The following is an 18,318-nucleotide window of genomic DNA, read 5'->3' on the forward strand; positions in this document are numbered from 1 at the left end:
GGGCCTCGAGAAGCTTAGCAACGACTGCTGTTCAGTTGACTGGTTTAAAGGTACCTGGTTGATTCCTTTCTTCCTTGTTGAACCTTCTCCTATTGTACCCTTTCATTCCCCCATTAAACTCTTCATAAAGACCAAAGCAAAGTATTTTAATCTCTGCAATTCCTTCATCTTCTATCAGGAGATTTTCTTTTTCATATTTAAGGGGTCTTCAATTACATTTTTTTAAAACGTTTGATATGTTTATAAGATCCTTTACTGTTTTCCGTAACGTTCTTTGCCAGTCTTTCTGCACCCGCCCACTTTATCGTTCAACTCCTATTTGCTCCCCCTTCACATGTTTCATAATCTCTTGATTTCTGTCTGTATTATTAGCACCAGGGAATGTCACATAACTCTTTAATGAAGTCTCATTTAAATGTTATATTCATCACAGGAACATCAGCTTCTGCTGCTCCTGCTTTAACATCTTGAAGAATTCAATCTACAAAGTTACTCAAGATGGTATCGGCAAAGCTTTTGGTGCAGAACTAAGAAGGGAATCGCTCAATTTGAGATATTACAGAATTGAATTTGCATTTCTACCATTTACCCTCCATAAGACATGTATGCACCTGTGAGTATGCTCACAGGTTTGTAGAGCTGTTGACCCTGTGCGGAGGGTAGCGGGTAGGTCCGAAGGCCTCCTCGTAGGACTGCTCCTGGGCATGGCCAAGGGTGCCATCAGCCGGTCCAGGCAGCGGGCGGTCGAAGGGGTCGTTCAGCCTGACTGCCTGCCTCTCTTCCGCGCGTACATCCGAGCCAGGGTGTCCCTGGAGATGGAGCACGCGGTGTCCACCGGTACGCTCGCGGCCTTCCGAGAGGGGTGGGCACCGGAGGGAATGGAGTGCATCATTACCCCCGGCAACAAAATTTTAATTTGATTTTAAATGTTTTAAAGTTTAATTTGTTTTATTGCCGGTTTTAGTGTCCCCCTCCCCTTTTATAGGGGGCACTTGTAAATATATCTGTGGTTTTAGTGCCAAAAAAAAGGAAAAAAAACACAAACAAAACACAAACCCCGCCCCCCAAAAAAAACAAGGCACTTGTAAACTGTTTGTAGTGTCCCCCCTTTAATAAGGGGGCACTTGATTTAACGTTTATTTTTGTTTTGCAACAAAAGAGTTGGAGAGCTGTTGAATAACAAAAACAAAAACAAAAACAAAACAAAAAGGTGCTTGAAAAGTGTTTGGAGAGTTTCCCCCCGCCCCCCTTTATTCAGGGGGCACTTGATTTAATGTTTAATTGTCTTCAACCCAAAATAGTTGTAGAGCTGTTGAAGTGCACTCTATGCAGGATTCCTCCCTTTATTTATTGGGGACTTGGCCTGGTGGGTGTTGCACTGAGCAGTCCCGTGCAATCAGTTTTTAAGTCGGTTCATGGGCTTCCAGGCCACCTGCAATTTCTGCGGTCTGGAAGTGTCCGTATTCCATGTTTTTACTGAGTGTTCCACGATTTGAATGGGCCGTTCCTCAAATTCTGGCTGCACTTCAGTCCCACACTCCTGATCTTTGGGCACCCTGTGCGGAGGGGAGTGGGTAGGTGCGAGGGCCTCCTCGTAGTACTGCTTCTGGGCATGGCCAAGGAAGCCATCAGCTGGTCCAGGCAGCAGGTGGTCGAGGGGGTCGTTCAGCCTGACTGCCTGCCTCTCTTCCATGCTTACATCCGGGCCAGGGTGTCCCTGGAGATGGAGCATGCGGTGTCCACCGGTACGCTCGCGGTCTTCTGTGAGAGGTGGGCGCCGGAGGGACTGGAGTGCATCATCACCCCCGGCAAACAAATTTTAATTTGATTTAAAATGTTTTAAAGTTTAATTTGTTTTATTGCCGGGTTTTAGTGTCCCCTTCCTTTTAGCCAGGGGGCACTTGTATAATTTGTGGTTTTAGTGTTAAAAAAAACACAATAAAAATCAAAAAAGAAAAAAAAAGGGCACTTGTTGAAAGTTTTAGAGTGTCCCCCCGTTTAATCAGGGGACACTTGATTGAATTGTTTATTTGTTCTCAACAAAACAGTTGTCGAGTTTTTGAATTGCTCTCTACGTGGGAGTCCTCCCCCTATTTATTGGGGACTTGGCCTGGAGGGTGGTGCATGGAGCAGTCCCATGCAATAAGTTTTTAAGTCGGTTCACGGGCTCCCAGGCCGCCTGTAATTTGTGCGGTCTGGAAGAGTCCCTGTTCCATGTTTTTATGGAGTGTGTGAGGTTGCAGCCCCTATTCCATTATTTGAAGGGGCTGCTCCTCAATTTCTGGTTGCACTTCAGTCCCACACTCCTGATCTTTGGCACCCTGTGTGGAGGGGAGCGGGTCGGTCCAAAGGCCTCCTCGTAGGTCTGCTCCTGGGCACGGCCAAGGGTGACATCAGCCGGTCCAGGCAGCGGGCGATCGAGGGACTCGTTCAGCCCGACTGCCTGCCTCTCTTCCGTGGTTACATCCGAGCCAGGGTGTCTCTGGAGATGGAGCATGTGGTATCCACCGGTACGCTCGCGGTCTTCCGCAAGAGGTGGTCGCTGGAGGGACTGGAGTGCATCATTATCCCCGGCAACCAAATTTTAATTTGATTTATTTTACGTCCAAAGTTTAATTTGTTTAATGTGTCAGTTTTAGTGCCCCTTTAATAAGGGGGCACTTGATTATTGTTTCAACTTTAAAATAGTTGTAGAGCTGTTGAAGTGCACTCTACGCGGCAGTCCTCCCTTTATTTATTGGGGACTTGGCCTGGAGGGTTTTGCACGGGACAGTCCTGTGCAATCAGTTTTTAAGTCAGTTCACGGACTCCTAGGCCGCCTGTAACTACTGCAGTCTGGAAGAGTCCGTGTTCCAAGTCTGTGTTGACTATGGCAGGTTGCAGCCCCTCTTCCAATATTTGAAGGGGCTGCTCCTCAAATTCTGGTTGCACTTCAGTCCCATGCTGCAGATCTTTGGGTACTTGGGCAGAGGGGAGCAGGTAGGGCGGAAGGCCTCTTCGTAGGACTGCTCCTGGGCATGGTCAAGGTGGCCATTAACAGGTCCAAACAGGCAGGCGGTCGAGGGGGACGTTCAACCCAACTGCCTGCCGCTCCTCCGTGGTTACATCCGAACCAGGGTGTCCCTGGAGATGGAGCACGCGGTGTCCACCTGTACATGCGTGGCCTTCCACGAGAGGTCGGCGCCGGAGGGACTGGACTGCATCATCACCCCCGGCAACCAAATTTTAACTTGAACCATTATTGTAAAAAGTTCATTTATTTAATTTGTCGGTTTTGGTGCCCCTTTAATAATTTATTGTTTCGATTTATTGTTTTACCAAAATAGTTGTAGAGCTATTGAGTTGGGAGTGGCTTAGCCAGTCACGTGATATTCACAAGACTCAATAAAACCCCAGCCAGTTCGGTTCGGGGGATCCACGATGAGACAGGTTGTTGTGAGCCTGGTGGATGATATGATAATGTGCAGTGTGATTGTTCATAAACCAACTAGTTCTTAATGGCAATGTGTTGCTATTAATTCTTAAGCAAAGAACCCATGAAGCAAATACATTACAAGCACCACATGGTATGGGCCTTGAACAATGCAAAGAAAGATAGAACTTGCACTGATACAGAGCCTTTCTCGACCTCAGGACATACCAAAGCGTGTTACAGCCAATAGAGTACTACTGAACTGTTGTAATGTGGGAAAGGCGGCAGCCAGTAGTACATGGGACATGCTAAGTCTTTCTCATACTCCTGGGGGTCAGACCCCATTTGGAGCCCTGTGTTCAGTTCTGGTAACCATGCTACAAAAGAAGTAAGCCATGTGGAGGCATTGGGATGGTGTGAGAAGACTGACCTCAAGGGTGAAGGGGATGAGCGAAAAGAAAAGATTAGAAAAGTTCAGCAGTTGTGAAAAAAGATTGAGGTACAACCTTATTAAAGCATATGAAATATTAAATGGAATAGATAAACACAGAATATTACTTCAAAGTAGGTCAGGACAGCAGGAGCAGTGGAATATGAATTAGTGAAAAGAGAATTTAAACAGATATTAGATGAACTTCTTTATTCAAAGAGTGTCACATGTTTGGAATAATGCGAGACAGGATAATAGAGACTTAAATGTTCGGGACATTTAAAGTACAGCTGGATGTTATAATGTGAAAATTAATTTAATAGAAAGATAGCTTCAATGGTTGAATGACCTTTTCTCATTCTTGACTCTTATAAAGTATACAAATCAGAAACGTCACAGGTTTGACTCCAGGATGGCAGTAAAAAGAACGAAAGACTTAGATTTATATAGCACCTTTCACGACCACCAGATGTCTCAAAGCGCTTTACAGCTAATGAAGTACTTTTGGAGTGTAGTCACTGTTGTAATGTAGGAAACGTGGCAGCCAATTTGCACACAGCAAGCTCCCACAAAGAGCTATGTGATAATGACCAGATAATTTTTTTTGTTGTGTTGATTGAGGGATAAAGATTGGCCAGGACACTGGGGATCACACCCCTGCTCTTCAAAATAGTGCCATGGGATCTTTTACATCCACTTGAGAGAGAAGACGAGGCCTCGGTTTTAACATCCCAGCCAAAAGACGGCACCTCCGACAGTGCAGCGCTCCCTCAGCACTGCACTGGAGTGTCAGCCTAGATTTTTTAGGCGTGCAACAAATGGTTATCCAGGCTGGGGGAGGGGGTTCCTTGCTTTTTGTGGTATACATCAATAATTTAGACTTGAATGTAGGGGATATGATTAAGAAGTTTGCAGTTGAAACTAAAATCGGCTGTGTGGTTGATAATGAAGATAATGAAGACTGCAGGAAGTTATCAATGAACTGGTCAGGTGGGCAGAACAGTGGCAAATTACATTAAATCCGGAGAAGTGCGAGGTAATGCATTTGGGGAGGGCTAACAAGAAAAGGGAATACACATTAAATGGTATCCCACAGAAAAGTGTAGAGGAACAAAGTGACCTTGGAATGCATGTCCACAGATGTCTGAAGGTAGCAGGCCAGGTAGATAAGGTGGTTAGGAAGGCATACGGAATACTTGCCTTTATTAGCTGAGGCATAGAATACAAGAGCAGGGAGATTATGCTTGAACTGTATAAAACACTAGTTAGACCACAGCTAGAGTACTGCATGCAGTTCTGGTCACCACATTACTGGAAAGATGTCATTGCACTAGAGAGGGTATAGAGGAGATTTACGAGGATGTTGCCTGGACTGGAGAATTTTAGCTATGATGAGAGATTGGATAGGCTGGGTTTGTTTTCTTTGGAACAGAGGAGGCTGAGGGGAGACCTTATTGAGGTGTGTAAAATTATGAGGGGCCTCGATAGAGTGGATAGGAAGGACCTATTTCCCTTAGCAGAGTGTCAACAACCAGGAAGCATAGATTTAAAGTAATTGGTAGAAGGTTTAGTGGAGATATGAGGGGAAATTCTTTCAGCCAGAGGGTGGTGGGGGTCTGGAACTCATTGCCTGAAAGGGTGGTAGAGGCAGAAACCCTCATCACATTTAAAAAGTACTTGGATGTGCACATGAAGTGCCATAACCTACAGGGCTATGGACCAAGAGCTAGAAAGTGGGATTAAGCTGGATAGTTCTTTGTCGGCCGGCACGGACACGATGAGCCGAAATGGCCTCCATCCGTGCTGTAACTTTCTATGATAGTGAAGTACGTATAAACCCCTAGTGAGCACTTTGTTTGGGGTCGACCTGCCTTTCTTCTGCCACATTCCTGGGCCATGGGAGCCTTCTCTTTGCCAGATCTTCCATGCTTCCCTCCCCTTCTGCTATTCTGCTGTAACCATTTACACCTCCAGTGGACCCATCATGTTTTTCCTTCCTTGTCCCAGTACCACCAACCCTTGCCTTGAAGCATCATCCCTTTTGTCATTTAACTTCTCCGGTCTTCCACCCTACCATAAGCCTTATTTTTTTTCTGCCCCTCCCCTATTTCCTGGTTCTGTACTTGCTTAAAAGTTGTTCATCGCTAACATGTTCCAGTTCTGATGAAAGGTCACTGACCTGAAACCTGAACTCTGCTTCTCTTTCCACAGATGCTGCCAGATCCACTGAGTATTTTCCAGCATTTTCTGTTTTTATTTCAGGTTTCCAATATTTTTCTTTTGTTACAGTGTTAGTTGGGACTGAAACCACCGTGTGAAATTTTCTCTGCTAGACCAATGCCAGGCCAATGGTTAATATTGCTGTTGCTGGCTGTGACGTTCTCTGTTCTGGAATAGTACACTGAGTAGAGACCCATGGTGAGGAACTCAGAGGGCTGGGACTGCCTATGAAACTGTCCACCAATGACAGTCATTGCTTCCATGAGAGAAGGGTTGAAAACCCGGAGCAGTATATGAGAGGAAAGGGTTAAAAAGGAATGATCAAGAAAGGCTTTTGAACATCCGACCCAACTGACATATTGTAATAGAAAGTAGGAGCAGGAGTAGGCCATTTGGCCCTTCGAGCCTGCACTGCCATTCAATAAGATCATGTCTGATCTGATCATGGACTCAGCTTCACTTCCCCACCCGCTCCCCATAACCCCTTATCCCCTTATCATTTAAGAAACTGTCTATTTCTGTCTTAACTTTATTCAATGTCCCAGCTTCCACAGCTCTCTGAGGCAGCGAATTCCACAAATTTACAACCCTCAGAGAAGAAATTTCTCCTCATCTCTGTTTTAAATGGGCGGCCCCTTATTCTAAGATCATGCCCTCTAGTTCTAGTCTCCCCCATCAGTGGAAACATCCTCTCTGCATCCACCTTGACAAGCCCCCTCATAATCTTATATGTTTCGATAAGATCACCTCTCATTCTTCTGAATTCCAATGAGTCGAGGCATAAACCTACTCAACCTTTCCTCATAAGTCAACTCCCTCATCCCCAGAATCAACCTTGTGAACCTTCTCTGAACTGCCTCCAATGCAAGTATATCCTTTCATAAATATGGAAGCCAAAACTGCATGCATATTCAAGGTGTGGCCTCACCAATATCTTATATAGCTGTGGTATGACTTTCCCTATCTTTATACTCTATCCCCTTTGCAATAAAGGCCAAGATACTATTGGCCTTCAATATCATCATAGGTGATCCTCTATGTCAACACCATATTCCCGCTTTTTCCCTATACCCCTTGATGCCTTTTGGTGTCTAGAAATCTATCTATCTCCTTCTTAAATATATTCAGAGACTTGGCCTCCACAGCTTTCTGTGGTAGAGAATTCCACAGGTTCACCACCCTCTGAATGAAAACATTTCTCCTCATCTCGGTCCTAAATCTTCTACCCTGTATCCTGAGACTGTGACCTGTTGTTCTAGACTTCCCAGCCAGGGGAAACATCCTCCCCGCATCCAGTCTGTCCAACCCAGTCAGAATTTTATACGTTTCAATGCGATTCCCTCTCATTCTTCTAAACTCAAGTGAATACAGAGCTAGTCGACCCAATCTCTCCTCATACGATAGTCCTGCCATCCATGGAATCATTTTGGTAAACCTTCGCTGCACTCCCTCTATGGCAATGTCTTACCTTGATTAAAATTTTGGGGTTGTAAGGGCTGCAAAAGCCGATCATGATGCCATCTGAAAGTGGTTTGCCCTACTATGGTGAAACACCAGACTTTAGAAATTACAGCACACCAACACTGAATCAAAGTAATTTCATACGAGCCCATTACACATTTGCACATTACTATCTGGGCTCAGAACATGACAGCCATAAAACATGGAGAGGTTGAACCTCCCTTTTCCGGAACCCTCGGCACCTGGCCTGTTCTGAATAAGGGATTTTTACGGATGAGGGGAGGTCACGTTAAATTAGATGATACAGGTACTGAGTAAGGGGATATCGAGGCTGGCTGGCTTGGGGCTGGTAGTGCAGCAGAGAGATCCTGGCGGGGGGGTGGGGGGGGGGGCGATGGATCACGACGGGGTCAGGCCAGCGATTGCGGGAGTCAACAGTGAGGAAGGACTTCAATTTGTTCATGTCGGAGTCCTGCACATGCTCCACCTGGTGGCCGGGAATGGTTCTGGATGAAGGGTGGTTCCGGATAATGGAATTCTGGATAAGGGAGGTTCAACCTGTATACGCACCATCACACAAAGTATAAAGGGACCGCCCGGGTACAGTGGATATCAGAAAATTGGTTGGATTCCTTTCCAGGCAAGCTTTCTGGCCCTTCCGATTTTCCGATATTCTCTGCACCGAGTGCAGACCCAGGAAAATGTCTCCTCATAAGTTGCATCCCTGTATTAAGAACATAAGAATTAGGAGCAGAAGTAGGCCTGAGGGTGCTTCGAGGCTGCTCCGCCATTCAATAAGGTCATGGCTGATCTTTGACCTCACCTCCACTTTCTCGCCCTTGATTCCCTAAAGTCCAACAACCTATTATCTCCGCCTTTAATATACTCAACGACTGAGCATCCACAACCCTCTGGGGTAGAGAATGCCAAAAATTCACAACCCTCTGAGTGAAGAAATTCCTCCTCATCTCAGTTCTAAATGGCCGACCCCTTATTCTAGACTCCCCAGCCCAGGGGAAACAATCTCTCAGCATCTACCCTGTCAATCTCCTTCAGAATTTTCTACATTTCAATGAGATCACCTCTCATTCTTCTAAATGCCAGAGACTATAGGCCCAATCTACTCAATCTCTCTTCATAGGACAACTCTCTCATCCCACGGATCAATCTAGTGAACTTTCCCTGTGCTCAACCTACTTTTCCATTTTTTCCCCCCCATTATAAAGTCCATGTCACACTGGTTTCCCGTCACTTGCCTTCATTTAGAGGACACAAAAACACATATGTCGCATTGCAGTAGAATTTATAGTGCCTGTGTTCAGCCTTTGCTGAAACTTTAATGAAATGTGACTCTATTTGTGTAGTTCATTGCAACTGTTAACACACAGCACAGATTCCTTCTCATCCTCTCCTCCCCAGGAATCTTCTGGAACTCGAATGCGCTTTCACTGAAAGTTATTTGGGAAACTTTCGATACTTACAGGCCTTAGGGCGAGTTGGGTTAATTGGGTTCTTTTATTTTGCAGATCGTATCAGTTAATTCTCGCTCTGCCACACAGCTTTGTGCAAAGACCAATATTTGGCCTTTCAGGAATTGCACCGCTTTCATCTTTTACAAACGCCAAAGATCCTGTTAGAACACCCATAGTACGTACACTGGCATCAGTCAAAATCGAATTTCTTGCAGAGATTACTGTGTTCTGGGTCCTCCCTCAAAGGTCCATAACACAAAAGTACCATTTCAAAATGGCAGGGCCAACTCAGGTCCCTTGTCTGCTGGAACCTTGTTTTTGACTGGGACTGAATGCGCTTGAATCACAATCTCATTTAAAAGGGGACTTACTTAATAAAGAGTATTTGTTAAATGGTTCATCATTTGATGAGGGAATCATAGAATCATAGAATATTAGAATTTTGCGGCACAGAAGGAGGCCATGTTGCCCATCGTGCCTGTGTCGGCTCTTTGGTCGACCTATCTAATTAGTCCCACTCCCCCGCTCTTTCTCCATAGCCTGCAAATGTTTCCTTTTCAAGTATTTATCCAATTCCCTTTTCAAAGCTACTATTGAATTGGCTTCCACCACTCTTTCAGGCAGTGCATTCCAGATATTCCATAATAACTTACCATCTAAAAATAATTTGCCTCATCTCATCTCTGGGTCTTTGGCCAATTACATTAAATCTGTGTCCTCTTGCCCTCTTGCCAGTGTAAAATGTTATGTATGGAGAAAGAGTCAGACTGAACACTGTGAGCTCAAAGTAAAGTGTGACCTTAGTCTTTTATTGTAGGTCTCCAGAGTGCCTCTCCAACCTGTGCCTCTCCTTAAATACCTGTGCTCCCAAGGGATTATGAGATCCCTTGGGTCTCCAGGGGATGAACCCTCTGGTGGCTGTACAGAGTCGATACAAATTTACATATATAACAAAACTCCCCCCCAAAGTCAATAGTGTAACTATTTACAATGTGAGTCGATCTGGGGCCCTTCTTGCCCTGGTTGATTATCTCGGTGTGAAAGCTGGTGTTGGTGAATCATTTGTTGAGCCCTCACTGAGCTGCTGTGCAGCTGGCCTTGCTGGGTTGCCTGGCGTGGTGGGTCCTACTGGGCGGCTGTGGATGATGGTTTCTGCTTCGTGGTCAACCGTGGTGTCGGTTGCCACTGGTGTGTAAAAGAAGGTAGGGTTCAAAATGGGATAGTCTGTAAATCTGAGTTTGATTTGGTCCAAGTGTTTCCGGTGAATGAGTCCATTTGAAAGTTTGACCCGAAACACCCTGCTCCCCTCTTTGACCACGACAGTGCCGGGAAGCCACTTGGGACCTTGTGCATAATTCAATACAAATACAGGATCTTGATTTCAATCTCGCGTGACACATTTGCTCTATCATGGCATGCACTTTGTTGAAGCCGCTTGCTCTCTACCTGTTCATGTAGATCACGGTGAACTAACAAGAGCCTTGTCTTAAGGGCTCTTTTCATGAGCAGTTCAGCAAGTGGGATCCCAGTGAGTGAGTGGGGACTCGTGCGGTAGCTAAGCAGGACTCGGGATAGGCGAGTCTGCAGTGAGCCTTCCGTTACCCTCTTCAAACCTTGCTTGATGGTTTGCACTGCTCTCTCTGCCTGACCATTGGACGCTGGTTTAAACGGGGCAGATGTGACATGTTTGATCCCGTTGCGGGTCATGAATTCTTTGAACACAACACTGGTAAAACATGGCCCTGTCGCTCACCAGGATATTGGGTAGGCCGTGTGTGGAAAACATGGTCCGCAGGCTTTCAGTAGTGGCAGCAGACATGCTAGCCAACATCATATTACATTCAATCCACTTGGAGTACGCATCGACAACCACAAGGAACATCTTACCCAAGAACGGGCCTGCATAGTTGACATGCACTCTAGACCGCGGTTTGGAGGGCCAAGACCATAAACTTAGTGGCACCTCCCTGGGTACATTGCTTAACTGCGAGCAAGTATTACATCTGTGCACGTAGGACTCTATGTCCGCATCGATACCGGGCCATCACACATGGGATCTGGCTATCGCTTTCATCATTACGATGCCTGGGTGGGTACTGTGATGGTCACTGATGAAGGTGTCTCTACCCTTCTTTGGGACCACTCCTCGATTGTCCCACAGAAGGCGGTCTGCCTGTATAGACATTTCATCTTTTCACCACTGGAACGGCTTTATCTCTTCCTGCATTTCCACTGGGACACTGGACCAGCTCCCATGAAGCACACAGTTTTTGACTCGGGACAATGAGGGGTCCTGGCTTGTCCAGGTTTTGATCTGCCGAGCAGTGACGGGTGATTGCTCACTCTAAAATGCTTCCATAACCATGGCTAAATCTGCGGGCTGCGCCATTTGAACCCCCTTGGTGGGCAATGGCAACCTACTGAGAGCATCGGCGCAGTTTTCTGTGCCTGGCCTGTGGCGGTGGCGAATGTTGTATGTGGACAACATGAGCGCCCATCTCTGGATGCGGGCCGATGCGTTGGTATTTATCCTTTTACTCTTGGAAAAAGGGATATAAGTGGCTTATGGTCAGTTTCTAATTCGAATTTTAGCCCAAACTGCTATTGATGCATTTTCTTTACCTCATAGACACACGCTAACGCTACTTTTTCAATCATGCTGTAAGCTCTCTCAGCCATAGACAGACTCCTGGATGTCAATGTAACCAGCTGCAGTCTCCCAAAGTCATTAGCTTGTTGCAATACATACCCAACGCCATATGACGACGCATCACATGCTAGTACACAAGAGATTAATGTGCAAAGTTAAAGCACATGGGATTGGGGGTAGTGTGCTGACATGGATTGAGAACTGGTTGTCAGACAGGAAGCAAAGAGTAGGAGTAAATGGGGACTTTTCAGAATGGCAGGCTGTGACTAGTGGGGTACCGCAAGGTTCTGTGCTGGGGCCCCAGCTGTTTACACTGTACATTAATGATTTAGATGAGGGGATCAAATGTAGTATCTCCAAATTTGCAGATGACACTAAGTTGGGTGGCAGTGTGAGCTGCGAGGAGGATGCTATGAGGCTGCAGAGCGACTTGGATAGGTTAGGTGAGTGGGCAATTGCATGGCAGATGAAGTATAATGTGGATAAATGTGAGGTTATCCACTTTGGTGGTAAAAACAGAGAGACAGACTATTATGTGAATGGTGACAGATTAAGAAAAGGGGAGGTGCAACGAGACCTGGTTGTCATGGTACATCAGTCATTGAAGGTTGGCATGCAGGTACAGCAGGCGGTTAAGAAAGCAAATGGCATGTTGGCCTTCATAGCGAGGGGTTTTGAGTACAGGGGCAGGGAGGTGTTGCTACAGTTGTACAGGGCCTTGGTGAGGCCACACCTGGAGTGTTGTGTACAGTTTTGGTCTCCTAACCTGAGGAAGGACATTCTTGCTATTGAGGGAGTGCAGCGAAGGTTCACCAGACTGATTCCCGGGATGGTGGGACTGACCTATCAAGAAAGACTGGATCAACTGGGCTTGTATTCACTGAAGTTCAGAAGAATGAGAGGGGACCTCATAGAAACGTTTAAAATTCTGATGGGTTTGGACAGGTTAGATGCAGGAAGAATGTTCCCAATGTTGAGGAAGTCCAGAACCACGGGTCACAGTCTAAGGATAAGGGGTAAGCCATTTAGGACCGAGATGAGGAGAAACTTCTTCACCCAGAGAGTGGTGAACCTGTGGAATTCTCTACCACAGAAAGTTGTTGAGGACAATTCACTAAATATATTCAAAAAGGAGTTAAAGCGAGTCCTTACTACGAGGGGGATCAAGGGGTATGGCGAGAAAGCAGGAATAGGGTACTGAAGTTGCATGTTCAGCCATGAACGCATTGAATGGCGGTGCAGGCTAGAAGGGCCGAATGGCCTACTCCTGCACATATTTTCTATGTTTCTATGTTTCTAGTACCAAATGCTTTCATGGATCATACAACACAAGCAATTTGTTTGAGCATAACAATTTTCTAGCTTTTACAAAAGCATTTTCTTGGCTTTTAGAAACATAGAAAACAGGTGCAGGAGTAGGCTATTCAGCCCTTCGAGACTGCACCGCCATTCAATGAGTTCATGGCTGAACATGCAACTTCAGTACCCCATTCCTGCTTTTTCGCCATACCCCTTGAACCCCCTAATAGTAAGGACTACATCTAACTCCTTTTTGAATATATTTAGTGAATTGGCCTCAACAACTTTCTGTGGTAGAGAATTACACAGGTTCACCACTCTCTGAGTGAAGAAGTTTCTCCTCATCTTGGTCCTAAATGGCTTACCCCTTATCCTTAGACTGTGACCCTTGGTTCTGGACTTCCCCAACATTGGGAACATTCTTCCTGCATCTAACCTGTCTGAACCCATCAGATTTTTAAACGTTTCTATGTGATCCCCTCTCATTCTTCTGAACTCCAGTGAATACAAGCCCAGTTGATCCAGTCTTTCTTGATATGTCAGTCCCGCCATCCTGGGAATCAGTCTGGTGAACCTTCGCTTCACTCCCTCAATAGCAAGAATGTCCTTCCTCAGGTTAGGAGACCAAAACTGTACACAATACTCCAGGTGTGGCCTCACCAAGGCCTGTACAACTGTAGCAACACCTCCCTGCCTCTGTACTCAAATCCCCTCGCTATGAAGGCCAACATGCCATTTGCTTTCTTAACCGCCTGCTGTACCTGCATGCCAATCTTCAATGATTGATGTACCATGACAGCCATGTCTCGTTGCACCTCCCCTTTTCCTAATCTGTCACCATTCAGATAATAGTCGGTCTCTCTGTTTTTACCACCAAAGTTGATAACCTCACATTTATCCACATTATACTTCATCTGCCATGCATTTGCCCACTCACCTAACCTATCCAAGTCACTCTGCAGCCTCATAGCATCCTCCTCGCAGCTCACACTGCCACCCAACTCAGTGTCATCTGTAAATTTGGAGATACTACATTTAATCCCCTCGTCTAAATCGTTAATGTACAATGTAAACAGCTGAGGCTCCAGCACAGAACCTTGCGGTACCCCACTAGTCACTGTCTGCCATTCTGAAAAGTACCCATTTACTCCTACTCTTTGCTTCCTGTCTGCCAACCAGTTCTCAATCCACGTCAGCACACTACCCCCAATTCCATGTGCTTTAACTTTGCACATTCATCTCTTGTGTGGGACCTTATCGAAAGCCATCTGAAAGTCCAAATACACCACATTAACTGGTTCTCCCTTGTCCACTCTACTGGAAACATCCTCAAAAAATTCCAGAAGATTTGTCAAGCATGATTTCCCTTTCACAAATCCATGCTGACTTGGACCTATCATGTCACCTCTTTCCAAATGCGCTGCTATGATATCGTTAATAATTGATTCCATCATTTTACCCACTACCGATGTCAGGCTGACCGGTCTATAATTCCCTGTTTTCTCTCTCCCTCCTTTTTTTAAAAGTGGGGTTACATTGGCTACCCTCCACTTCATAGGAACTGATCCAGAGTCTATGGAATGTTGGAAAATGACTGTCAATGCATCTGTTATTTCCAAGGCCACCTCCTTCAGTACTCTGGGATGCATTCCATCAGGCCCTGGGGATTTATCGGCCTTCAATCCCATCAATTTCCCCAACACAATTTCCTGACTAATAATGATTTCCCTCAGTCCCTCCTTCTTACTAGACCCTCTGACCCCTTTTTTATCCGGAAGATTGTTTGTGTCCTCCTTAGTGAATACCGAACCAAAGTACTTGTTCAATTGGTCTGCCATTTCTTTGTTCCCCGTTATGACTTCCTCTAATTCTGACTGCAGGGGACCTACGTTTGTCTTTACTAACCTTTTTCTCTTTACATATCTATAGAAGCTTTTGCAGTCCGCCTTAATGTTCCCTGCAAGCTTCCTCTCATACTCTATTTTCCCTGCCCTAATCAAGCCCTTTGTCCTCCTCTGCTGAATTCTAAATTTCTTCCAGCCCCCGGGTTCATTGCTATTTCTCGCCAATTTGTATGCCACTTCCTTGGCTTTAATACTATCCCTGATTTCCCTTGATAGTCACGGTTGAGTCACCTTCCCTTTTTTATTTTTACGCCAGACAGGGATGTACAATTGTTGTCGTTTATCCATGCGATCTATAAATGTCTGCCATTGCCCATCCACTAAGTCAACCCATTAAGTATCATTCACCAATCTATCCTAGCCAATTCACGCCTCATACCTTCAAAGTTACCCTTCTTTAAGTTCTGGACCATGGTCTCTGAATTAACTGTTTCATTCTCCATCCTAAGGTAGAATTCCACCATATTATGGTCACTCTTCCCCAAGGGCACTCGCATGTCCCTTTGTCCCCTTTACACAGTAAGACGTGCAGTGGTTCTAACAGTGTGCTGAGACCTGGTAAGAAGTTACCAAAGTAGTTCAGGCGTCCTAGAAACGACCGCAGCTCCGTCACGTTCTGTGGCCTCGCTGCGTTCTCGATTGCCTCCGTCTTCGAATTGGTGGGCCTGATGCCGTCCGCCGCAATCCTCCTCCCCAAGAACTCCACTTCAGGCGCCAGGAAAACACACTTCGAGCATTTTATCCTGAGCCCCACGTGGTTGAGCCAACTAAGAACCTTCTCCAGGTTCTGCAGATGCTCGACTCTGTCCCTACCTGTGACCAAGATGTCATCCTGGAAGACCACGGTGCACGGGACCGACTTTAGTAAGCTTTCCATGATTCTCTGGAATATTGCCGCCGCTGATCGAATTCCAAACGCGCAACTGTTATAAATGAAAAGACCTTTGCGCGTGTTGATGCAGGTGAGGCCCTTCGATGATTCCTCCAGTTCCTGCATCATGTATGCTGAAGTCAAATCCAGCTTCGTGAACGTCTTTCGTCCCGCCAGCGTTGCAAAGAGGTCGTCGGCCTTTGGTAGTAGGTGTTGGTCCTGCAGGGAGAAACGATTGATAGTTACTTTGCAATCGCCACAGATTATGACGGTGCCGTCTCCCTTGAGGACTGGGACAATAGGACTGGCCCACTTGTTGAACTCGATCGGTGAAATGATGCCCTCTCATTGCAGCCGGTCTAGCTCAATCTCTACCCTTTCTCTCATCATGTACAGTACTGCTCTTGGCTTGTGATGGATGGGTCGCGCCCCCGGAATTAGGTGGATCTGCACTTTTGCTCCTTGGAGTTTCACGATGCCTGGTTTGAATAGCGAAGGAAATTTGTTTAAGACCCGGGCACACGAAGTGTCATCAGCAGGCAATAGCGCTCGGACGTCGTCTCAGTTCCAGCGTACCTTTCCCAGCCAGCTCCTGCCGAGCAGCGTGGGACCATCGCCCCGTACCACCAGAGTGGTAGCTTGTGCCGCTCCATCATAGGAGACCTTTACGGTAGCACTGGCGATTACGGGAATCAGTTCTTTTGTGTAAGTTCTTAGTTTCTTATGAACTGGAGTTAAGACTGGCCTTAAGGCCTTGCTGCACCACAATTTCTCGAAAGTCTTTTTGCCCATGGTGGACTGGCTCACACTCGTGTCCAGCTCCATTGACACCGGGAGTCCATTTCGTTCAACGTTCAGCATTATCGGGGGACACATTGTGGTAAAAGTGTGCACCCCATATATCTCTGCCTCCTCGGTCTGAGGCTCTGGTTCATCGTGATCCTCCATGGATCTACCCTCCTCTGCAACATGGTGGTTTGCAGGATTAACAGGATTTGCAGCTCGCCTGCACATACATTGGAGGTGTCCCATTGTTCCACTGCCCTTGCAAATGTACCCTTTGGAGCGGCATGAATGGAAATGATGATCACCCCCGCAGCGCCAACAAGGTGTTCATGGCCTTGCATTCATCACCCTTGATGGTGGACTCTGAGACATCTGCAGACAGACAGGCATGTGTGACCTGCCCTGTACGTTGCGATTTGAAAACAACATCACTTTGTTCACAGTACTTGTAGCAGCACTTGTGTGCTGAGGGATTTGCTTCGTATTGTCACTGATGGCAATGAATGCTTGGGCTATCTCTATGGCGGTACTCAAGGTTGGGATCCCGACAGTCAGAAGTTTGCGAAGTATGGTTTCGTGGCCAATGCCAAATACGAAAAAGTCTCTTCGCATGTGCTCCAAATGTCCTTCAAATTCGCAATGTCCTGCAAGGCATCTTAGCTCGGTGACATAACTCGCCACTTCCTGGCCTTCAGACCTCTTGTCGGTGTAGAACCAGTACCTCGCGATCAGAACGCTTTCCTTCGGGTTCAAATGCTCCCGGACCAGTGTGCACAAATCATCGTACGATTTCTCTGTGGGTTTCACTGGAGTGAGCAGATTCTTCATGAGGCCATACGTTGGTGCCCCACAGACGGTGAGGAGGATTGCCCTTCGTTTGGCAGCGTTCTCTTCTCCATCCAGCTCGTTGGCTACGAAGTAATGGTTGAGTCACTCCACAAAGGTTTCCCAATCATCTCCCTCCAAGAATTTCTCCAGGATGTCCATTGTTCTCTGCATCTTTGGGTTCGATATCTCTATCTCGTCGTCAGTTGTTATGTGTGGAGAGTCAGAATGAACACTGTAAGCTCAAAGTAAAGTGTGACCATAGTCTTTTATTGCAGGTCTCCAGAGTGCCTCTCCAACCTGTAGGGCCTCCTTAAATACCTGTGCTCCCAAGGGATTATGGGATCCCTTGGGACTCCAGGGGATGAGCCCTCTGGTGGCTGCACAGAGTATATACAAGGTTACATATTTAACAGAAACAGTTTCTCCTTATTAACTCAATCACAACCCTTCATGATTTTGAACACCTATATCAAATCTCCCCTTAACCTTCTCTCCACTAAAGAAAACAACTCCAGCTTTTCCAGATTCTCCACATTACTGATATCCCTCAACCCTGGTACCATTCCAGTGAATCTCCACTGCACCCTCTTCAAGGCCTTGACATCCTTCCGAAAGTGTGATGGCCAGAATTGGACACAATACTCCAGCTGAGGCTGAACAGCCGAAGAGTACAGGCAAAGGAATTGTGCATTGTGGGGATGGTAACTGCAAGCATTATAACTATGTGCTTTGACATGACTTATTTCATTGCTGTCTAAAATCCACTCAGATTCCTGTTCTGCAGCAAGAAAGGTTATTCTGTGCTCTAAGGGGTCATTTGCGCTTCCCATTAGTGCACCCGGGAGGCGCTAACGACGTGCAAACTACTTTGCGACCGGGCGCCGCCAACGACTCCCGCTAACTTCGGCAGGAGTTTAGCGGCGGCACTACAGCATTGCGCCTCGATCTCGTGCCCCCGAGATCATGACGTTACCGCCGTGCGCAG

General features: G+C 46.4%; 1 protein-coding gene across 1 annotated transcript in view; it reads right to left on the reverse strand.

Annotated features, from left to right (window-relative positions):
- Positions 1 to 18,318, reverse strand: part of glra3 (glycine receptor, alpha 3) — a 280,830-nt gene that overhangs the window by 107,764 nt on the left and 154,748 nt on the right. The gene's annotated exons all lie outside the window — the stretch shown is intronic.

Source organism: Pristiophorus japonicus, chromosome 1 (assembly GCF_044704955.1).
Source record: "Pristiophorus japonicus isolate sPriJap1 chromosome 1, sPriJap1.hap1, whole genome shotgun sequence".
Lineage (NCBI taxonomy): Eukaryota > Metazoa > Chordata > Chondrichthyes > Pristiophoridae > Pristiophorus > Pristiophorus japonicus.